Source organism: Pleurodeles waltl, chromosome 2_2 (genome assembly GCF_031143425.1).
Source record: "Pleurodeles waltl isolate 20211129_DDA chromosome 2_2, aPleWal1.hap1.20221129, whole genome shotgun sequence".
Taxonomy (NCBI): Eukaryota; Metazoa; Chordata; class Amphibia; order Caudata; family Salamandridae; genus Pleurodeles; species Pleurodeles waltl.
In genome coordinates, this window is record NC_090439.1 from 24770327 (window position 1) to 24795537 (window position 25211).

Consider the following 25211-nt stretch of genomic DNA (forward strand, 5'->3'; position numbering starts at 1 on the left):
TCAATGAAAGTCACCAAGAGCAAAGTATTTTGTTAATGTAATATATTTCCAGCAAATAGCTGAGAATTGAAACACCTGGTCCAAAGTGCTAATTTTCTCACAAAATCCGGCCTAAAAATCTGAGAGGATCTGATCATTTTTCATCCAGGTCTGGAGATAGGAGAGAACATGCCTGGCAAAGATCTTTTGTGTAATAGCTATAATACTAATGGATCTGTAGCTTTACAGTTTATCCCCCTCCCTTCTTTTTGACTGAGACAATAATGGCCTCTCTCCAAGATTCAGGAAGATCTTTTACCCCGGCAACTGCATTGGTGATGGTATTCAGATAGGGTATCCAGGCATCAGGCTCAGGAACAAACTAATCAACTGGGATACTACCAGGGCCTGGTGATTTTCCCCGCTTCATTTAGAGTAGAGCTCCCTCAGTCTCTTTTAATGACAAAGTGCATATGGCTTGCTGTCAGTCATTTGGGACCCCTGCGAACATGGTTCATGCTCACAAATATCATAGTAAAGTGAGTGGCCCACTGATTGTCATGGACAGATGAATCAGGTTAAGATACACTCGATCTACTGCCAGATGCAATAATTTTCTGGGAGTCCCGGGTCTCTTTCCTTGTCAATGTATCAGTATTTACAACCTGTTGAGCCTCCTACCCAATCTCTCCTATTGGCCCCCTAGAGTTGACTTACATACCTTTCTGGCAATGATTAGTTCAGATTTATCACGTTTTCTTATGGCTTCAGTCAGCCCTTGCTTTGCCACTGTTCACTCCCTTGTGAACCAAGGGTAAGAAATGTTTGAGCTAGTCTTTATGACATAGGACATAAAAACGATCTTAAAATGGCAAAAAATTAAAAATGAAGTGAAACAAAATTACGCCAATCAACATCAAAGGAATCATGTAAGTCAACAAAAGCTTGGTAATTCTGCCCAATGTTGAAACTTTATTAAATATATCGGCTCATTTTGCATTCCTTTAGCTAGAAGATAAGCAAAAATGGCACTGGATAAGACTTAATTTTACAAGCCTGGGGGCTGATAAAAATGCCAATAGAAAGATCTAGGACCAGTACATTGTGATCACTATTGGGTCGAAATATAAACTTCATATCTCTTAAATAAGGCCACAATCTGAGTTTCAAAAGTACATAATCAATATAGGTTGAAGGTTTGCCCCTCTTGAAAGTAGGTTGGGCCGGATAGTCAGATTTAGAATGCCCATTGATTGCTTTTAGCCAATGTTTAAGAGTTAGGTGGAAAAGTTTGTTAGCCACCTTTGACCATTTTTTCACCGGGTTGGCCGATAGCTCTGGAATTCCCCAATCTTCATCTTCTGCTAATAGCAAGGTTGAGAATGGCTCAAATGTTTCAAAATGTGCATTACAGACCCCAGCTATAATCAAAGGCCATTCTTGGTTAATTGAGTAAAGAAGAGTTTGGAGAGAGTGTAGTATTTGAGATACGCTATTATCAGCAACGATGTAGACATAAACACTAATCACAACAAAATGTCTGAACTTCACTCTAGATGTGTTCTGCAGGGTCAATTTAATATCCAGGATATCCTCGGGACTAGAATCAAGTGTTTCAATCACGCAAATAATTGTGGACTTTACCCATAATATAAGACTCCCTGAAGCTTGTCCAGAGCTGGATGGGGAAGCATTGCTGTAGAATGTTAATAACCAGACCTAAACTAAGCTTGTGTCGCCCACGTTTCCTGTAGCAAGATGAGATGATGACAATTAATAAACTCACGCCACTCTAAATCTGTGAGTTTTGACTGAATACCTGCCAGATTCCAAGACAACAGTTTTACTAATTCACTTGGCCCTACCTCAGGGACAGTCGATGACTGTGATTGTGCTATGGGCACTAAGAGACTACAGCCACCCTTTACCCCTCTACCCTGAGGTTGAACCTGCTGCAGTCAATCAATATCAGATGCCCCCAGTGAACAAGGTCTTTGGACAGTATTATTTAGAAGCTGAGCAGATGTTGGGACTGGCGCAGGCACGGCCTGTCCTTTAGGGCAGAGGGGCCATGCCCCCCACCTTTTGCCCCTCATGAAGAGTGTCTGTCAGGCTGAACAAAGGTGAGCCTGACAGACACTCTTAATTTTCAGCTCAGACAGCCAGGAGTGAGACATGCGCAATTTGCGCAGACTCCTGGCTGCCTGAGCTGAACTTTGCTGGGCTGAGGAGGTCACAGCTCCTATGGGCGTGACCTCCTCGGCTCAGCAAAGGTGCCTCGAGGCCCTCCCCTGGGTGACGAGGAAAGCGTCACCCATTGACTTCGACCTGGGAGCTTCAGGTTTAAGCCCTGAAGCGCCCAGGGCCAGTGTCAATCAGTGACACTTCGTCACAGAGTGGGGTGGGGTCAGCAGTCTCACTGACCCCATCCCACTCTGTGACGAGGCTGGGACTGCTGCCTTCCCTCATTGGCTGACCTCAGCTCAGCCAATGAGGGAAGGCAGCAGTCCCAACCCTCCTGGGACCTCGAGGCTGAAGGTAAGTGTGTGTGTGTGTGTGTGCGTGATGTTTTAAAATGAATGTTTGGTGCTTGCGTGCATGTTTGAATGTTATGAGTGTTGTTAATGGATGTGCGTGCGTGTGTGTGTGAAAGAATGAGTGTGTGAACTTTTCAAATGAATGTTTGGTGCATGCGTGCATGTTTGAATGTTATGAGTGTTGTTAATGGATGTGCGTGTGTGTGCGTGCGTGTCTGTGTGTAAAAGAATGAGTTTGTGTGTGTGTGTGTTTGCTTCCCGACCGCCCCCTCCCTCCTAAAGCTGCTGCCGCCACTGGACTGGCGAAATCATTTTCTCGGGTAGGAATTCATCTGGTAAGTGAAGTTTTAAACAAATAGGGTAGCCACTATTCGAAGCAGATCTAAGCTCCATTTGAAGTAAGCCATTAACTATAGCATTACTAACAAAACTCACAGCAATACAGTCAGTTCTACTATATTTATTCACATATCTTGTTGCGATAACAATGTCTTCTCTAATTGCAGATCTGCAGTTATGCACATGACAAAGCCAATGAATTGTTCTGTCAGGTCAATGACACATTACTTTTAGGGTCAGCTGACAAGAATTTAGGGACATTTGTCAAAACACTTCCCTACTTAGTTGCCTGTCGGGCAGACTATCTCTGGTGCCCATGCAATGGTGTGGAGTAAGTATTCTCAGGCAGAGCAGAATTCGCTGCCTGCAAGTCAGTGTTTGGTGCACTACTATTAGTAGCACACCAAATATCTGGAGGAATTACTAAGATCCAACCATTTGGGGTAGGGTGATCTTTCCTAATGCTTCTCCGGAGATAGGGTTCAAATTTGGCCTTGTCAAAGAGGGTGCCCTCTGCCACAGAGTACTTCTCTCTAGTGGGGTGATGTCTGTGGGCTGTGGCAAAACATAACCCCATGTTGGAGAGAATTGGTGCTTTGTATCTCAGAGTAGCTGTGGGTGCTTTTCTGTCCTCCCCTTACTGAAGTTTCTAAAAGCAGCCCCAACTTCTCCACTTTCTCTGTTAGGAGATGTGCAAGTGAAGTAACAGCAGTTTTTAGCCCCATGATTTCTGTTTTCAATTGCTTGAGCTGAGCCCCAACCTCAACCCCTGAGTGTAAGTGTGAGTTTTGAAACAAACCGGTGTCAGGGAGATGGGGGGGTTTGAACATCACATCATTCTCCCGTTCCCCCAGGATTTGGAATCTATTTGTGCACTCAACTGATGTGAGATCAGAGGTAGTTTCATGCACTTTTGTGGAGCCCCCAGGGGTTGTTAAGGTCGCTGGTTCACTGCATAGGACATGCAGACTGGCTTGATGGACTAAAACTTCAATCAACCAACCCCATTACTCTTTCACACTTGGTTTAACCAGGTAAGGCTTGATGTTTCCCAGGGAATCTCTAGTTTTGGCTGGACTGTTTTCCTTCTCACTTGTTTTCAAAAGGCCCTCTTCTTCTTCTATAAGAACATCAATTTAATCTAAGGCACGTTTCGACAACACTTCCTTTGCCTGCTTTCTGGCCATTTTTCTTCTACTGGATTGTCTGTGGCTTTTCTTTTCTTTACCCAACTTCAAAGGTAAAAAAAGCCTCTACCCTCTAACGTCACATAATAATGAGATAGTTGACACTTAATAGCGGGGACATAGAGCACAAAACCAACAGGTTCAAATTCTGTCAGTAAGGGACTTACCACAAATGACAGAGGATGCCCAGCTGTGGAGCCAAATGGTGTGTGGCCCTGCCCTGGCTCTTCCTTGCACTGATGGATGCAGGATGGGCCTGTCCCATGGTCGGTGCATGAACGGTGGTAGGATGCTTTTGAAGTGTGCAGCATGGGAAAAACAGGAACTGACCACTCTCTCATGGACAATGAGTTGTGGAACAGCGAGTCCCAAGGCAGAATCTCCCTAAGGGTTCAACATTTCTGGAGGCTGTAGACTGCTTTTGACGAGTGCAGTGCAAAGAAAGCAGGAACAGCCAATCCTCTTCGGGGCAGTGTGTTGTAGTACAGTGAGTCCCAAGGCAAAGTCTCCCTAAGCATCCTGCCATAGTAAGGCAGTAAGTCAGTAAGTTTGACTTAAAAAAAAAAAAAGATTGCTGAAGATTGAATCTTTGAAAGGAGAAGAATGGGGCATTCCGGTTTTTGAACACATCAACATAAATTTGACATAGGACTGGTGGAAGAGTGGTAATATCTTTTTGAGAATTTCCTTTTAAATATATGCTCTTTGCTACAGTGCAGTGGTATGTGCTAGAGGTTGTATGCATAGCATAGTGGAAATATTTTAGAAGAATAGGAAAACAGAACCAGAGAGCCCCATTGCTGGAGCAATTTTGTTTCTGATTTAGGCACACACTTTAGGTTTGACATGCAGTAGTGCTTGTGCATCAAAGCTGAACATATCATATTTACATAGCGAAAGAGGTTTAGGTCACCATCTTTCACCCATTTGCTTAATTTACTCGGGTTGGTTGACTTATGTAGCTCTACTGCTGAACCGGAAGAGGACGGAGGGAGAAGGAAGGCGCCATCACTATTGCAGGAACGAGTGCAGGAGCAGGCCAGAAGAAGTGGATCAGAGGGGACGCAAAGAGATAGGCAGAGTCAGTTGGAGTGACAGACCTGGAGGTTGGCGGCCAACAACGGTCATCCACGGCCACAATGGTCTAAGTGGTAACTTTACAGTAACTGCTGTAAGCAGTACCCCCCCCCTCCGCCCGGCTACCTCACCTCACCTGCCCTACACCGGCACCCCAGCCAGCATGTTCACACCTGACCTCACGACCCAGGACCCCCCAGTCTCTGGTTTCCTCTGATGCCAATCGCGTCTGCCAGGGGCTGAGTGTTGGTCAAGTGCTGAGACTAAGCTCCTGGTCTCCCTCGCTTCCTGTGCATCCCGTGTCTCCCTTGTCTCCCTGCCACTGTTGGCAGCCTGCTCGGTGCGGCCGCAGTCTGGAGGCTTGTGGAGGGTGGTCTAGGGAGCCTATGGAACTTGTGGAGCCTTTGGAGGCACGGTCACGGATCCAGGACACCCCCAGGATGGCTAGGCTTCATCCTCAGGAGGGCAGTGAGGGCAGTGAGCGGGACGGGGGCTGGGCTGGGCTGGTTGTGTAGGGGCAGCCTGAGAAAAAGACCAGTAAAAGTAAAAGACTAGAAAAAAACTGAAAAGCCTGGAAAGTCAGGAAAGAGGCTGCACAGAGGCTCAACTCAGCACACTACGCACCAGGCACTACCGCTACCAGCCAAGCCAAAATCTTTTCGCCAAGCCATCCAACTAACTTTTTGCTGCTGCAATTTTGCTATTCTTGCTACTACTGATTTGCAATTGCCCTGCAACTGTCTTGAAACTACTGTATTCTTGCCCCCTCATAACTTGGATGTTGGCGACTTGTGGCGCTTCTGCATCTTAACAAGTGCAGCGCAGCATCAAACATCAAGCACAGCATCACATCTGCACAACCACACAACAGGACAACTGGAAGGTGGCATCACAGCAAGTACGTTACAGCCAGTGCACAATAGCCAGGATCCAGTGCCAGTAAATAAACTGGCACCCTTGCAGTAACCTTGCTGGGTCCTGACGAGTGCGGTGGCTTTAGCAAGCTGCTTCGAGTGCACACCCGAGCACCCTACGGCAGCGGCTTGAGTAGTGTTGAATGCAGCTTGCAGGGTGCCTGGTGAGTACCACTCGCTCAGGCTCATCTTTCCACCAATTCAAGCTAAACCCCCAACAACATCATAAACGTTACAGTAGACGATCGGACGCCGAAGGAAATGAGGTCTGGGAGGCCAAGGAAAACCCAGATGCAACATAACAGGAAGAAAAAGCCATGCTACAGTGATCCTCCCCTGGTGGACATCCAGCTCAACGGTGTTCAAATGGGTCAAATGGGTCCTGGAGCAGGGACATCAGGGATCGCTGGTCAGCACAAAATAACAACAAAATTCCAGTTTCTAAAAAGACGGAGGTGCCGCCATTTACTCGACTACTGCCCTGAGCAGTGATAATTGGACCCAAGCAACACTCTTCATCTCCGCTCCCAAGCCCCCATGGTACTCGATGAACTGGAGCCAACAGCCAGTAGCTTGGCATTTGGCACTACAACTGGCTCAACCGGCCGTCCCCTGTATAATGCCTGCTGCCAAGTCAACCCAGGAAAGACTAATTCAAGAAACCCTCAAACTACTGTTCAGGGAGAAAACCACAGATATAGGCAATGAAGCAGGGGTGGCGACGAAAGGAGGGGCCGTCACCATTGGGATACTCAAAAGAGCTGCCTTGTTAGGAGTGCAAAAGGACTGGCACAAAGCCATCCAGCTTAATTCATTTCCCCAGGCGGGGCAGGCTCCCCCAGGGGACCAAGTCCAGGCTGCCAACACATCAGTTCAGGAGAGCTGGAACACAAGCAGAACGAGACAATCACGAGAAAGCTCCCATTGCACCAAAAGAACTAGCTAATGGGAGCACAATTATCTTTTTCCGCACCAAGGCGCGGCACTGAGACTAACACGTTGGGGAACTGTCAGACCGAAGCCGAGCCTAACACAGGGGCTGACTTTGATGACCTAACACCGGAAGAATGGAACAAGCTCCTCACCTCATATTGTTCATAGAAGGGAAATGAATGCCTGACCGTACACCAGGAACCCTGTACTCCAGGTGCCCTGGCCTCCCACCACAACCTTGGTGACCTCCTCTGACAACAGTAATGGGTCCCCTAGTCGGCCGGAAGAAAGTGCCTAGTCAGCACTGGACCATCCAGACAATGCTGACGCACCCACCTATCATTCAGCTCAGATGGATGTGCAAGTGGAGATTTTGAGCTCGGTAGCTGCCTATGTGGCTGGTATAAACAAGCTCATCGTTGACCTCAATAACCTCATCAAGAGGCTTGCCCCAAGATGCTGCTACTCTGTAACCCTAGACAAATTAAGCCAGCTACCAAGCGTATTGGGGGTGTAATAGAAGAGCTGAAAAACAGGAAGGGTGAACCCATAACCCCCACGCAATCACAAAGAGGCTGCAATAGCGCACATGGCGACAAATATGACAACATGCCTAAAAACAGGGACACTTTACTTGGAGAAGCGGCCTTAGATGGCTAGGACCCGTCCCCTCTGTGGGAAATCCTTAGCACCGCTGGGGAGGGGAGTTTCACAGTGTAATTTGAAAATAGAGCGAATTACAGAAAAAAACAGCAAGGGCAATACCACTCAGCAGCCAGTGCAAACAGTGAAAAAAGTTACGTCCAAAAGGACTTAGAAGAGGAAATCACACAACAAAAACTACCTCAAAACCATATGGCTGTGAACCTACCTGACATCCAATCAGACAGACCATGGATGTAACACAGGGGATAATGCCTCACCAGCCAGTGCAGAGGCAGCCCCTGAAGTGTTTCACCTTACAGAGCACGAAACTGAGCCACCCACAGCTAATCTCATCAAATGTTTATCCTGTACACAAATGGATTGCAATATGCTCAGGAGTTGGAACAGCTGTCCCCGAAGCAAGCTGTGAGGCGGTTTCCCGCTGCCACTCTTCAGACAGAATCTCCGCCCCTGGTCAGGAGGATGACCAGATTTGGCCCCAATTTAACCACCCTAAACCACCTCTCAGACAATCTCTACACTCTGCCATCTTCATCTGTGGAGGATAAAAATCTCAACAACAAAGAGTGTCCCACTAAGCACACCCTAGGGGAGGGACATTGCTGCATAATCCTATTCCGTCCAGAATATCAATCACTTGGTAACATAGACATCCTCAATCGAGGAAACTTATTAAAAGGCTTAGGGCAGATTCCAGGCCTCACTGAAATCACCTCAGACATGATTGAATCTGTACAATTCATAGAGCAGGAGCCAGGGAAAACCAATGCATCAACCAAAGTCATCTGGCAGTCTGCCACCCAGGTCTACATTGAGGTCACTGAAGCCCAAGAAAAACAGTGGTCTATCCCGGAACAATCAATGATTAAGATTGCAAAAGGAAGTAATATAGGAACACCTTTACTGGGCTCACTTGAGCACTTAGGACTTAGAGCACTAAATGGACGATTCGGTGAAGACATCACACCTTCTTTATCCTTTCATGCCGCAAATGGAAACTCACTAATCAATTTCACCTGGGTCTCCTTATCACTGATGCAAATGTATTTTTCCTATAAACTGGGTTTAAGGTCCGAAAGTGATCATCTACCACAGGAAGTGGTCTTCACTCTTTTTCCAGCAGTACACAAGATCAACACAGAACCTGCTGACTCTGAACATCTGTGCCAGTTAAAAAGACTCAAATGGACAGCTACCTCTCTAGCTTCCTTTCCCCAGGAAGCAGACAAGCATCTAAAAGTCTCCCAAAGAACAGAAGGGTCAGCTAAATACAAATGGGAGATGTTCATTCACTCATACACCCAGCAATTTGCCAGAAATTTCGAATCCACTAGGAGCCCAATCCCTCTTGCCATAAAGAAGTCACACACATCGTACAGTCTAAAACATTTAAAGGGGAAAGTCAATCAAGCACTCCGGCTGGTCCGTCTGTTCCCCAAACAAAAACATAATCTCACTGACTGGAGACAAACGAAAGGAAAGCTAAAACAGGGTAAATGAGGAATCAGGAGGCTGCACAGGGAGAAATTCTGGGCCAAACTCATCTGGGACATTAAACACAAAAATGTCTGCGAGTTCTGGAGCATGGTAAATGCCTTAAAGAACCCACAAGGTCCAGTTTTGCACTCAAACATCTCAAAGGTGGACCGGGCCTCCTTCCTGAAAGCTCACTTTCATCAAACCAAATGTGAAGAGGATTATGTTTCCATCAGAGGACTAGGTAGGCCCACCCAGACTGATGACCCAGACTCCTGTAATACCAGTAATGTGTACAGCGAACTCAACATCTCCCGGGCAGAAATTCAGAAAGAGGAAGACGGTCGCCCCCAGCCCAAACAGGGTTCCTCAGGCTATCTACAAACTAGACCTGCCTAAGTGGGCCATAGTCATGGCCCCCCTCTTTAATCACTCCCTGGCTGGTGAACCAATCCCAGAATCCTGGAGGGGATCCATAATCTCTCCAATATACAAAGGTGGCGTCAAATCACATCCTAGAAAAAACCGACTGATTGCGCTTATTAACAATGAAGCAAAATACTTTGCTGGCACTCTCCTCGAACATGTGGTCGACTGGGCTGGTGAAGAAGCAATAATTCCCCCAAACCAAAGTGGGTTCACCAGTAATTCAGGCAGGGATACCAATATTATGGCTCTATCTCTCATACTTGATTCCTCAACAACTGCGAAACTCCCACTCAATCTCTGCTTTATTGACTTCAAAGCAGCCTTCGACAGCATCAATCGAAGATGGCTCTGGAGAAACTTAATAGCTGGCAAATCCCACCACAACTTCTGAAAACCATTGAGACCCTATATACCAGCACATGGGTTAGGATCAAACTGGGCAATGGATCCAACCTATCTAGGAGGGTCCCAAAGACCAGAGGCATAAGCAGGGCTATGTTTTGGCCCCCACTTTAATCAATGTCTTCATGGCCGATTTTTCAACAGCACTCTCTTCAATCAACTCCCACACACCACAACAGGGGATGAAGCAACTGTTGAATCTTCTATATACAGATGACTTTGTGCTACTCAGTAGAACAAGGGTTGGCATGCAACGCCTCTTGAGAGCCACAGAAGATTACTCTCTTAAGAATGGTCTGCAAATCAACCACAAAAAAACTAAAATCTTGATTCTAGGCAAGGGATCCTTGAAGGGGGGGGTTGCACCCTGGGGACTAAGTGGGAGCACGCTTGAACAAACAGCAACTTATAAATACCTGGGTCTTCTGTTTGACTGTCATGGATCTTTTCTTAAACGTAAAGAAGAAATAAGACAGAAAGGGACTGCCCTCTCCTTGGGGCTTCGGATATTGTCAACCAAACTGAACAGGTACACACTCAGCCCATTGCTAGAAGTAGCCTAAGCTAAGGTGGTCCCAACATTTAGCTCATGGTAGTATTGCACTTAGTGGCAGAGACTCAAAGGCAAATGTTTAAGCTTCCAAATTACACATCACCGGCACAGATAAGGCTGGAGTTCGGTTTACCCAAACGGTCTCTAGCAAGGCACGCAGCTCACATCAACTTTTTTCATAAAACAAGGATTGCCACAAGGACCACTATAAACTACAACATATGGGTGGAAACAAGAATGAAACCCTGCTCGCCATCATGAAAATATCTTGATGCCTCAGTAGTGTATCTCGACATTGAGAGCTTATGGTCATCGGAGCTTAACCACAAACTTTTTAAAACTCTAACTAAAAAAGAGACAATGCTTCTGTCCCCAACTGAAAACAATATAACTCTTGAGAAAAGGCATCATGCCTGGCTAGTGCTAAACATCAATAAGACTGTAGCCTTCCAGCCATACCCAGGAGAAATCTTAACCTACAGCATCAAGAGGAAGTAATTGCTTTACCGCTTGGGGGTCCTCCCAGTAGGTAGGCACAAGAGCCCATGGCGACAGCCTGCAAAAAAGGAACCCTGCTGGCTCTGCGGGTCAGCAGTCAAAATCGTGCCCCACATGTTCTGCCTATGTTCCAGGATCCTAAAAGATCGCCACAGGCTTCTGCGCCCGCTATGGGTACATTTGGGAGTCCGTCCATGCAGACATGCAACCCTAATCTGCCTCAATTCTGCCAACCAAAAACTGATTGCCCACACAGTGAGATATCTGGAGGGTGTGGAGCGTGCCCTAGCTGATGCAACCACTGCAGACTATAAGACACAGGCATATGCCCTCTGCCAGTTTGCAAAAACTATAACGTCTCAGTATCAAATGTGAATATTGTACAAGTGTAACAATTTTATTTGGTGTGTTTTATTCTTCACAAGTGAAACTGTTTTACTTTATGTGGGCAATGTTTTTTTTTAACGAGACGTACTGATAATAAATTTGATTTGATTTGATTACTCAGTAGTCATCCTTGACTTGAGACATTGTCATTCACATCTTGGATCAGTGCAGAGGAGCACTTTAGACTATTGGCTATTTCGATTTATCTTTCTACATTATAGAAAGTGCATCCACTGGAATAGATTTACATGTGTCAGGCACAGTCAGTAGATCACACTGTTTGTCAAATTCAAATTTTAATGTTATACGTACATTCTAACATAATGCAATCATGTTCTTAATTTGTTTACTGGTGCAGACATTTTTGGCCTGCTGTCTGTCCCTTCTGTCATTTACAGGAGGCACACAGGGACACCCTACTGGACTGGAGAAGCTTCCTATTGACCAGTGGTAACAAAACAATGTAAATAACTTTTTGTTTAACTTTTCTGTGAAACAATTTTCTTTTCTAAAGACAAACATAAGCAGTCTTGCTTCCTTACTACTTGTTGACACTTGCACAGTGGGTATGCAGAGCACCTGTCAACCTCTCTCCTTTCCCAGAAACAGGCACACAGCACAGGGCCTGGTTCAGCGAAGATTTAAAAGTAGAGTCTGACCACGATAGTAGATTTTATGTGGCATAGGCAAGTATTTGCATTTGGCAATCCATATGCATATACAATTTTGTTCTGGTCCACAGGTTAAGACCAACATCATTTTCTAGTGCATTTGATGCTGCATACTCTTTGTTGTGAAAGTAACAAAGTTAGGTGGCAGTGGTACAAACAAAATTCCATATCCCCAAAGAACTATGTAATGAGGGTTTGCATAATGCCACAATTCCAGTAATCACATGCAGGGGCATTTGGTGCTTCTGACAGTGTCTTACACCGTGCTACCAATGGGTGTAAGGTACGTCGTAACCAAGAATGAGTTACAATTAAATCCATCAACACGCTATCACACTGGAGCACCCTTATTCAGTAGATTTATTATATGGTAAATAGAATACAAAAGGAAAAGGTGGAGAATGCCACAGCGCTCGCACATCAACACAGGTTTTTTCAAATGTCCATAAACAGCAGTCTTTTAACACAGCCAATAGTTGAAAGATTGTGGATGCCTAGCTAGCCAGGCACCTGCCACCTCAGGTGTCTAAAACCACTGATTGGAGACCAGTCAGTGGTTGCATAAACTATGTAAACAAAAGGCCAGGGCACACCAAAAGTAAATCTCCGTTGATCCAAGAGGTCATTCAAGCAAAGTCGAAGTCCAAAGAACAGGTGACACTGGACATTTATTGACAGATGAAAAGGTGTGGTCGATATTCCAGTCAAAGGCCACATAAAGAACAACAAATCCAAACAGCCAACAGCCGACACGTGTTTCGTCTCCAAGACTTTGCCAAGGCTGTGAAATAGATAGACAATATGTACATATAGGTGAAATGGGACATTTACTTATTCAATATCCACAAACAATATATATTTAGATTCAAAGCCAAAACATCTAACCCCGTGTAACTAAATATCTCACATGAACTAATAATATTCTTAAGTATGTATTTAAACTAGTGAATTATAGCAGAGTTTAAGGGATGCGCACCATGCGTGATCAACAAAGCACAAAGTAAAAAGTGCAACGTTTAAGAACAAGATGAGACGTGTTTCATCCACACATTGGACTTCTTCAAGGCTTAATCTCTCCATTTACCACTTGTATCTCCAAATGATATTCAAATCTCTTGGTATTTTCCGCACTAAGCTTGTTCAACTGTAGTTGGTCCTGTGTCCTCGGAACATCCGCATAATAGCAAACCGCGTCCTGTGTTGCTTCGTTGCAATAACAACGAAGGTGTGTGCCTTGTTATTGCAATGAAGCAACACGGGACGCGGTTTGCTATTATGCGGATGTTACGAGGACACAGGACCAACTACAGTTGATGAACTATAATTATATTATCAAAAAAATGAAAACCAGTTGCGTTTTTTTTGTACAATGAACAAGCTTAGTGCGGAAAATACCAAGAGATTTGAATATCATTTGGAGATACAAGTGGTAAATGGAGAGATTAAGCCTTGAAGAAGTCCAATGGTGGACGAAACACGTGTCGGCTGATGTTACATGTGGATTCGACAAAATATCATCCGGTCCTTTTATTCACAGTTCATTTCTGTGTTAGATTATGGACTTTTATTGCATCTATTTACATTATGTCTTTTATGTTGGTTGTTTTTCTACTGTAGGGGTTAGTGTTGCATGTTATTTATCATTGTCACCAATTTTTTAAATAAATATTTTCATTATATAAAATTTTGAGAACCTACATTGTTTGAGGTTAATAATATATGAATGTATATGGATTGTGGATAGTCTATCACAATTTACAAATTATATAGTCATATTTGACTTTTTGACTTTTTGATTATCAATACTTTAGAAAAAAGAAAGAAAAGAAAAAAATTGTTGTGCTCCGCTAGTACATTTTGTTTGGTTCTATTGTTACGGTCTTTTCTTTGAAAAACCGGAAAGCACATCAGGGCAACGATGTGCATTAGTGTATGAGCACTACCTAACAGCATTTATACTTGGGTAAATTAGGAAATGTGCATTGATACTGTTGCTTAGTGTTGCCTAATTTGTTTTTCTCTTATAACTCACATTCCGCTCCAGCCTGACCTCTTTTTCACTGTTCATATTTCACAACTTTGATTTCATTGCTTTCCAAGGGCCACCAAGGGATCAGTAATCTCTTTCCAGCACATGCAATACTTTCGGGTTGCCTTTTACATTTCTGTGTGCATATTAAAAGACATGCATACCAAACTATTGGGACTCCTTGTCTGGAGTATTTATTTACTGTTCGGGATAAATGGATTCATGCAGTGACCAGGCCTTTACTATCATAATGTTTATACTTTCCTTTTCTTCATGGTAGCATAGCATATTTTTAGTGCCACACTTTTAAAAAATCTTGACTTTTCGTAAGACACTAATGGCCTCTAATTCACGTCTCCATTCTTATCATTTCCTTTGTTGTGGTAGTAGATGCCTTAAGTGAGGCAGGTATACCCAAACATGGATCCCACACTCTCGTGCCTGGCATCTTAGGCTGGACTTTCTTCACTGGACCAGGACCAAAGATGATTTGCATCTGCTAGACCTTTGTGTAGAATGGTAGAATGGGTGACAAACTGTGGACTGGAATGTGGTCTGAGCAATTCTCATTTGCTGAGATTAATTTAGGAATCCCTTCCACCACTTTGCTGTTCTTATAGTAAATGCCCATAGTGTGAAGGATATGCCAAAAAGTGGGTCCGTGCTCAAACAGGATTCAAGTTTCACCTCATTTATTAAGTCTAAGTAGTCCGAAAATGGTCTTGATATGATTGCGTTTTTATCTGGAGGAGACCTGATCCATCAGTTTGGGCGGGGCTATTCATACTGGAGCAGTACCAATGCTTGCTTATGGCAGGTCTTTGACTTGAGTCGCACAAACGGTGAAAAACAACGGTCTCTTATGAGCCTGCGCAATGACCACCTGCTGAGATCAATTCAAACATTCCTTCCATCAATTTGCTGTTTTTGCTGCACTCTGTTTGAATCCTGAATGACATCCTGGCTGACATGCACACAAAGCCTGACTGTCCATGGGTAAAGTTTCAGTGAGAGAAAAGGGAGATGAGCTTCCCTGGACATGTTCAGGTGAAAGCTAGCTAAACTGATCTTGGCAAAACATGTGGTACAGTTTATGGCCCTCATTACAACTCTAGCGGTCAAACACCACCAGGGCTGTTTTGGAGTTTGTACCGCCAACAGGCTGGCGGTACAAACTCAGCCATTACGACCGCGGCAGAAGCGCTGCGGTCGCACTGCCTGGACCGGCGGTTTCCCGCCACATTGGTCCCGGCTGATTTAATCCTCCAGGACAGCGCTGCCCAGGGGATTACGAGTCCCCCTCCCGCCAGCCTTTTCATGGCAGTTTGAACTGCCATGAAAAGGCTGGCAGAAAGGGGAGTCATGGGGCCCCCTGACACGGCCCCATGGAGCTTTTCACTGTCTGCATAGCAGACAGTGAAAAGCGCAACAGGTGCAACTGCACCCGTCGCACCGCCGCAACACCGCCGGCTCCATTCGGAGCCATCTCCCATGTTGGGGCCAAGATCCCCGCTGGGCCGGCGGGCGGAAACCAGGTTTCCGCCCGCCGGCCCAGCGGGGATCTCCAAATAGACCCCGCAGGAGTGCGGGCCCGGTGGTTTCAACTTGGCAGGGCGGCAGTTGCCTCCCGCCAAAGTTGAAATGAGGGCCTATGTGTTTGGTATTTTTTTTTTTTTACATTTTAACAGAAACTATTTACATAGTAAGTCCCTATAACGCCATTATTAAGGTAGAAAAAAAGCATCTTGTTATTAATCGAAATGCATCCAATGAGTCAGCAGGACCATCTGTTCGATACAAAAAATATTGTTCTCGTTCCAGAGCCAGCTTTGCCTTCCAACAATACCTTCTACATTTAGACATCACCAAAGGCTTACACAGAACCATGGAGTCAGGAAAAAATAAACACATTCTCTAATCAGCTCTTTATTTTGTTTCTTCATAGTGTCAGTTTACTCTGGACCTCAGTGAGGGAGGTTTGCTGAGGGAACACAGCTATTTGTCAGAGAGGTGTTTCACAATTAAAATGATATCCTTGAAAAAGAATTCCATTAAAGAAGACGTTCTTCTTCAGTTCGTTAGTTCTTCCTAAATATAGGATCTAGGCTGGTGGGCTTTAAAAAATGTCTGTTGCATCAAAAAACACATGCACTGTTGTTTCCTGTGTTCGCCGCAACCCATACACACACAATCGCTCTTAATAAACCAACTCTGTGACACTTCAATATCAAGTATTCTTAGGTGGCCACAAACTGGATAATTTATTTGCTATACTAGAGACCTCCCTTTTATAGCAACTGGCATATGCAGCCACGGTTGTGTTATGTTCTCTATCACTGCTGCTCAAGTAATGTTTGATTATCAACTTCAATAATCGCTTGAAGAGGTGCTTTAGAAATCTGGGGGCATACTTACAAGAAAGTGGTGCATCATGGAAGATGTGCCACTTTCCTTGCGCCCCATTGCACCACCCTAACGACAACATGTTTGTGCCATATTTACAATATGATGCACCATGGCGCACATTATGCCAATAGCATCAAAGATGTTGATGCTATTGTGACACTTTGGTAGATTTGGGCCACAAATGATGGCGCTAATCCACCTAAGTCAAGGAAGGTCCATTTGAATACAATGGGAGCATCACTTTAACGCCTGCCTAAGACAGGCATTAAAAATGACACTAAAAATGTCGCAGTGAAATCTTATAGATTCCCCCATTGCATACATTATGCCTGGTGAAGGCATAATGTGGCACAAGGGTTTACAAAGTGGCACAATGCATGCATTGCGCCACTTTGTAAATATGGTGTGATGAAAATGCCTCCTTAACACCACATTAGTGTAAAAAACATTATGCTAATGTGGCGCACGAAGGCACAATGGACTTATAAATATGCCCCTGGTGTCGTTTGTCACATCAGTGGTCCTGTGATAGTGGACCCAATCACGTCCCTTGGACACAAACATATCTTGTTCACCAGATACACTTCTATACCACTGGTACCAAAAGGCATCTATCAATGAGTTTATGTCAGCACATGCTAGCTCCTATACAACATTCAATAATGATGGAACTGCCACACTACTGGCAGATCTCAACCCCATATCTAGTTTGATATTCCTATTGCTGTGGTGTTCCGTAGAACAAATGCCAATAGGCAATAAAACATTCTCCACCCTATCAAGATCCCATTTATCGTCTGATAACAAAATCTAGGTTTGATAGTCCAGGAGAGAAGTCATGTTTACCAAGTAGGTTAAACTTAAAAAATCGTATAGCATATGCATTCACACTTTGTAGTCATGCACGTTAGACCTCTCTTGGTGGCCTTCCACTTCTCACTTGGTGCTTCTCAACATCCAATTCTTCAGTCCATTATTTTTGCTGAAGACCATCACCTTTGTCTTGTTTAGCTCGATTGTCAGAGTCCCTGAAATACCTTCAGCATTTTGCAACTCCAGGAAGGTCACTCCACGAAGGTCAAGTCATGCCCAATGTTATCATGAGATCATCTGCATAACAAAGATAGGCAATGTCAAACCAAAGACCATTGTTTTAAGATGTTTATGAACGCTCTTCCCCTACACAGCTTTGTGTTGCGGTTTCATAAAAAGTTGGTAGTAACCTTTGAAAGATGTCTAGCTGACTTTGCATTTGTAAGGATTCAAATGTGTGGCATGCTGGTCAAATCAGATGTCAGCAGCAAGCAGATGACTCTATGATCCATATTACAGCTTAAGTATTCTGCCTTTTTCGCCCAGGACAATATGTACCTTTTTCCACCATCACCTCCACACATGTGCATGTGTGTAATCAGCATGCAAATATATTACACAACGGCGTTGCCAGTGCTTGTTAGATTTAACGTTGGCTTGTGATTGGTAAAGTGTATGAGATCAATGGTGTTTTCTCATCTCATTTGCAGTCTGCACAGTATATGCATAGAAGCAGAATAATTGTTGATGGTGTCCTCGGTTCCCCTACAGTGTGTCTCTTTTGTGCTTCACATGATCATCAAACTCATTGGTTTCTGCTCGTTGTCGTAAATATTGAACTTTTTTCTTCAGATTGCTTTTGAAGGTTATACTTTTCTAATTGAATTTTGTTTTCTATATAAGCCCCACTCATTACTATTCTATATAAGCCCCATCCATAACTTTTCCCGGCTAGTTACGGTTTTCTCTACCTTACGAACCTGCCGTCCTGTGCAGATGGCTTTTTGTCGCTGTGTAGGTTGTTTTTTCTCAAAGGCATCCATTTTGCTGCTCTATTGACTGATATTCAGTCATTCATCTATTTATATAATAATGGTATTTTCATGCATACACTTTTATTACTTTTTCACCAAGGTGGTTCCAGATTCTTTACATGGTAGGGTTGTCTCGGCAAAGTGAGCTGGCCAGTTACAAAAACTCTGGGTGGTCTCAATAACTCCATGCTTTTCTGGTTCGCTCATAGAGCAAAGCAGTATAGAGCCCATAAACCCATAAGATCTCTTTCAGTACAGAGCTCAGGTTCTAGATCTCTATTGTTCTATCAATGGTCCTTTGGAGTGCTTGCAGGTTGGCAGTTATTGCTGCATTCTTTCTTTCGTACTCGTTTCCAGTCCTCTGTTTCACTGAACAACACTGCAAGGTGGCAATACAGTGGAATGTTATATAATCTAACTCACTGAATACACATTAGGAATTTTACTAAGTTCAAAACAGGGTTAAATCTCCCAAAAACAGAATTTGCCCTGCAAATCAATGAGACACAATGATTCAGGTACAAAGAAACACAAATCAATCTTTGTGAATATAATAGCCTTTGACAATTTACTTTGCAATAGTTGGACGATTTTTACATTCCTTTTGCGAGCAAACTTGTGAATTCATTGGCAGTGAACAGCCCTCCCTGGAATAAAAAGGCACACACATTATAAGCATTTGTTGCCTGTCGAAGTTAAGTGCGAATTCTTTATGCCTGTCTGTTTCAAGCTGTCACATGGCCGGTCATAATGAAGGGGAATGATTTTCTGTGAGAAAAAATCAATACCATTTAGTAAGGGCATTGAAAGGTGATACAATAATGTAATTATGCAGTTAAGAATTCTCACGGGCAATCCTCTCTCCTTCCCACACCTCCTAAATTGCTTTACAAGGGTAAAAGACATGTTTTTCAACTCCCTCCTGAAAAGAATAGCAGGTGATCTAAGACGATAAATATAGTGGTCCTTTGCGCCAAACATCTGATCTCTACAGCGAGAACAAGCAACTACGCCTATAGGTCAGGCTTGCATTTGGAGTCCTCACGGAAACATTAAAAAAGATCCTTCTACAGTGAAATACGAAAAGACTCTTCTGCAGTGAAAAAAAACAACAAACTATTGCTTTAGGGATATAATGCATAAATAATTTACTGTGTGAGAGTTTGAATGTGAAACAGTGCTTCATGCATTGTAATGTCAGCACTACTCAGGAGGTGAAATGAAACACCAAACACCCAATAGCATGAGGGGGCAGAGAATTACTTATCCAGGAGACAGATTGCGTTCTATGCATATTTTAAAGAATTTGAAACAATAGGTACTGCAGACAGCACCACCATCATGCCTGATCTAAAAATAAATGAACTGTTTCTTATCAGTAAGTCCATAACAAGTCACTCATTTCTCTTCACCTATTTCTAACGCCACGTGAATCATGTTATCAGTTTGCTTCTAAGTACATGGCTGCACTTTGAGAACCACCAGGACCACAGTCTTAAGTCAGGGCGCACTCCCGTAGTGTACAATACTCTGAATCATAACATACGTTTACAATACAGTATAACAAGATAGAAGTTTGCTCCCTGAAAAATATAATAACCATTTCAACAAGCATTTTCAATGCAACAGGTCTCACATTTGCTCGAGTTAGAGCTACTAGCGTTGTAAACTCCTAACTGGAATTTTCCTGCCACATAAATTGAAAGAAAAAAACAAGTGCGGCCGCGCTCTGTAAAACCCAGCACAATCGTGCTGTGTGGAAAATAAAAAGATAAAGTAGTGCAGAAACCAGGCAGAAAGCATTGAGCCTCATATGTTCTCAGTTGCTGGCCGGTGCGCTCGAGTAAGGATAAACAACAGAAAAGGCATGAGGTATGCACGCCTTTCACTAATGAAATCAGGCGTATTTTAAAAGGCAAGCCCACAAACCAATGAAAGTGACAGACCTGACATGGTTAAAAGCCCAAAGAGAGATTACAACAGGGATGGAGTGCTTGTGCACTCGACCCTAAAAAGTAAATTACAAAGTAGACAATTCTCAAACAAAGAAATTGGCTAACAAGTAAAGAAATTGGCATGAGACAAGCAAAAACAAAAAATGTCATCCAATGTAATCTGGAAGCCTTAAAGAAATGAAGCAAAGAAGTGTTGAAAAACTGCTGCATTACACATAACTTCACCATATGCTTTTGCTCGCTCGCCTCTCTTAATTTTGATTGCAGAGTAGGGCACAACAGGCGGTGAAGAAAAAGGGCAGAATGACAGTTAAGCTTTTTTTTCCTAGATTGTGAAAACAATGCGCTTTTGCAAAAAAAGTAATACGTGAAACAACTGTTGATAAGTAATTTCTGATGTTTATAAAGCACATAATGCAGCACTGAGGCCACCTGAAAAATGCCGAGAGGGATCAGGAGGAAGAAAAGGAGGGATGAGTCTTCTGAAGTGCTACAGCTTCCACAGGGGAGCAGTGGTGCACGATGGCAAGGTAACTTTTGGCGACTGGCCAGATGTGCAGGAAAGTAGAAGAAGCACTGATTAAACTATGAGCTTGCAAGGAAAAAACTATTAGCAATGGGGTAAGGAGGGGGTAAGGTGGAAGAAAGAGCGAAGGGGACAATGCTTGTGTAATGATTGAAGGTATGGCACAGAGCAAGAAGCTGGGGTATCCGGTAGATAGGGAAGTGCCAGTGTGTGTGTCTGGGCATGTATAGCCCACACTGTGAGGATCAGTTCAGACCTCATAGCGTGGGTAAACATTGTCTTTTCCAGACAAACACTATCCTTGTGAGGACCGGTGCATTTTGAGGACCGGTCCCCGTAGTGTGTTTAGGTAGTTTCAAGCAAGTGCACCAAAAAACTAAAAGTGCAGTTATTTTTGCCTTGGTCTGCTTTACAACCTTCCCTAATATCAAAGCGCACATGGAGTTTGAATAGTATATACACACTACATTACGGTCAATGGCCGGGCCTCACAATTATAGGTATGTCATGTTGTGTGTGTGTGCGTGCATGGGTGTGGGCATGTGTGTGTATGGCTGTGTGTGTGTGTGGGCGTGTGTGTGTGGGCGTGTGTGTGTACATGAGTGCGTATTTAAGCGCATGTGGGCATGTGTGTGTGTGTGTGTGCGCATGACTATGAAAACATGTGCTTGCACATGTGTATCTGTTGGTCAATCTGCCCAGACACTGCAACCCATCAGGGCATAAAAATAACAAACATGAAGCATTTAATTACAGACCAAAAGAAATCAGCACCTCAGTGTGAAGAGTCAGTACTAATTGGCAAATCCAGAAATGTTCTTTGTGTCTAGTAACCGTGTGAAACACATCCGTGGCTATACATTAGGTACATGGATACAGCTGTAAATGTACTTAGAATTGTACAGTTAAGCACATCCACTCTCATTCAACATGTAAATGGGAAACTGCGTAGACAAATGTCGCAAAGTCACTCTATGTCCTGTAGGCAGTAGGTTCCTTATTTACTACAATAAAAAGGGCCCCTTGAGTTATGTGGCAATGTACGACCAAATTATGTGCTTGAGGTTACCAAATTAAACAGTTACTAATACTAAATATGCAGCATAACGTGACACATCTTGTGGTACCATTAAATTATTATTTAGTCACATTAAGACACATTAAAACTGTCAGGGAAAAACGTTCACCACATTTTTAGCCATTTATCTCTTGATGGCAATAATCAGTAACTAAATGGTGATGAAATGAGCTTTGCAATGGGTCTGTCGTTGTGCCGCACCAAATGCAGCACTCTTTTTTAGTAACTTTTGATCCATTCAAGCGAGAAACGACATGTGTTCTGCAACCTAAATTATGCAGATGGAGAATTGTGTGGCAACTGTGATTAATCCATAATTAGGTAGAAAACTGAAAAGCAGCATAATGACATCATTTATGCGGCACTGCCCATAGCCAAAAAACGGAATTTCGGGGCACTTTGTAATCATTTTGATGCTTTCTTTGTGACACCTTCTTGTAGAATTCGTGCCTCAGGGCCCTCACTCTCAGACCCTAGTCTGGTTCTCTAGGTACGTACACTGAATGTCCCTAGCTTCACTGGGATTTCTTCCCAGCAGCAGCTGCTTTCCAGTGCCCATACACTCCACAAGTCTGCAGACCCATTCTGTGTCCGGGAAACACTATTGTTCCTACGCGCAGAGACATACACTGAAACGGTGGTGGTTTTCTACAGGGCCATAGTCCTGGCATCTACACTCTACTCGTGCATGCTACATTCAGGCATGCTACATTCCCTTCTTCGCCTTGGAGGTTCTTTTCTTGCCCCAACAGGCTCTATGTTAGTGCTAGGGTGCCTGGTCCTTAGTAAGTAAACTTACAAGGGGACACATATAGGTCGATGAACCTTTTGAATTGCATGGAGTATCCTAGTCATGCAGTGACTACTGAAACGGTAGCTAACCTCAATAATCAAGAAACATTCGATGAAAAACAATTTTAAAACATATTAAAACATATTAATCAAGAATAATCACTACGCAGGAAAGAGTTCAACAATTTTTATTTCCCTATTGAATTCAGTTCTAGATCACTCATTAGTTCAATCTTATTCAAATCAAACTTTTATTAATTCATTAATAGAAAGACATTATTTCTTAAAGAAAACCATTTGTGACAATACCATAAGCTATGAATACCAGCATTAATAATGTAATTCAGCAATTAAGTTACAGCCTACCTAACCAAGATTAGCATTAGCATGGGGGTCTTCATGCAAAAAACAATTTAGAGAAAGCATCAATTCGGAAAATTCTACCTAAGTGAGAATCTCTATAAACAGTGCAGTTGGTACCTAGAAGAAAAGGCACAAAATTGACAGTCACATTTTCATAGCTACCTATCCAGGATGGATTAGCAACAAGTCAGTCTTCGTTTTCAGGTCATCAATTAGTCAGCTATAGATCAGGCTCACAAAGTGTGAACCCAATATCAGCACCTTGGACAGCATCTTCTGACGTCATCAATTTTGTTCCCGCAGCTCTGATTTCTCACCCCTTGTCATGACTTTTTATTAGGGTCTCTCAGTCCTTCCCACTAATTGCTAATTATTCAGTCAGTTGGCAGGTATGACTTTAACATATAGTTTTTGTTTACCAAATCTACTAATTTTCATATGTCCCAAGTCACAAGAAGCGGATTGGTTCTTCATGCGATGCCCTCATCATCCAGCCCTTCAGGTATCAAAATCAGTACCTCTATTGTTCAAGTCCTGGGAAAGTACATTTAGCGTGCTCTGCACATAATTGTATCAAATTGTCTTCATCATCTCCTGTCTGCCGGAACATTGCAGAAAATTCTAGCTAAGTAACTTGAACTTCAAGGTCAAGGTTGCATGCAGCGGTTTCCAGTCCTTTGCAAGGCATCCGGTTTCTCCATGTTTCGAGAGTGCGAGGCTCTGTGGAACTAGGCCTTTAGTTCAGCTAACTTAGTACTGTAAATTGATGTAAAACATAGGTTATACATCTCATTATGACATATTATTACATTTCTCTCATATATTTTCATTATTTTGCACATTTTCAGTCGTTTTAGTACACATGGTGATCATACCCCGAGGGAACATTTTTCAAACATGCACATTCATTTTCTACGATTATTTTCTCTACGGATTTTCTCATTAGTAATAACATATAGATCATTAATAATTTTCTCAATTAGCATATCTGCTTCAACAGTCCCTCCTCCGATGACTAAATATGTCATCACACCTTCCCTCATCATTATTTTTACAGTTGTGTTTCTGATGTTCCTTGACTTCTCCTTATATTTTCTCTATAGATTCTTCTCCTAGGCTGTTCTTCCCTCCTCTGATCATTCTTGGACTTCCTTAATTTTATCTTTTGCCACAATTTGCATGTACCCCATAATCCTAATATAGAAACAATCACAATTAATATTCCCTGTGCGATTTTCCATAATACCACATTCCGAATTTGACTAAACCAATTACACACAGAAGCAAATCCATTTCCAACCTTTTCTCAAACCCCTGGTTCCTTCAATTCCTTCAAATCCTTGCTTGAATTAGTTAAGTTAGTAAGTAAGTCTCTTATCTCCTCATCACTATCGGGTATGTATGAGCAACAATGCCTAGCACAAATTGTCCTACAGACCCCACCATCTTTCGCTAAAAGTATGTTTAAAGCAAGCCTATTTTGAAGCGCCATAGCTCTATCCGCAGCTCATTCAGTATCTAATAGGAGTATTGCCCTTGTAAAGCTTGTCAGCATGTTATCCACAATAGTAGACAACTGTTGTATCTTGATTGCATTTAAAATAACTGCTACAGAAGGAATTACTGCACCAAAAATGTCTCCCACAATTGCAGAAGAGGTTTCCCTCCTCTGTCCCTCATGATGTAATTCAGTCACTTTCGGGAATTTCTTTAAATCATCTATCTGATAAATTTTTGGGAAAACTATCCCCAAATAGCATGTCCCATACCGTCCTCTAGAAAGATGGTAATAAGCATTAAGTCCACAAATATAATAGATTCCAGGAATCGCAGGGTCCTGACTATTTAGCATAAAAGTCCATTTACTCTGAAACAAAAATACATGCCTACATTCACTTGTTCCCACAAATAAAGTGTCAGTGCATGATTTTGGCCTATATATACACAGCTTCCCTACATGTAATGCATCTAAAGCTAATTTCCCTTGCGTTTTGATAGCAGTGTAAGCATAATCATTCTTATAAGTCCTGTTCTCCAATCCTTTCTCTAACTTCTCCTTCAATGCCTTTCCCCTGTCATCAATATCCTCTATGAAGCTCTTCTCTAACGGGGTTAGTAAGCAGGGTAGATTATTTTTATGCACATAAGCAGTCCCAAATGTTAGTGT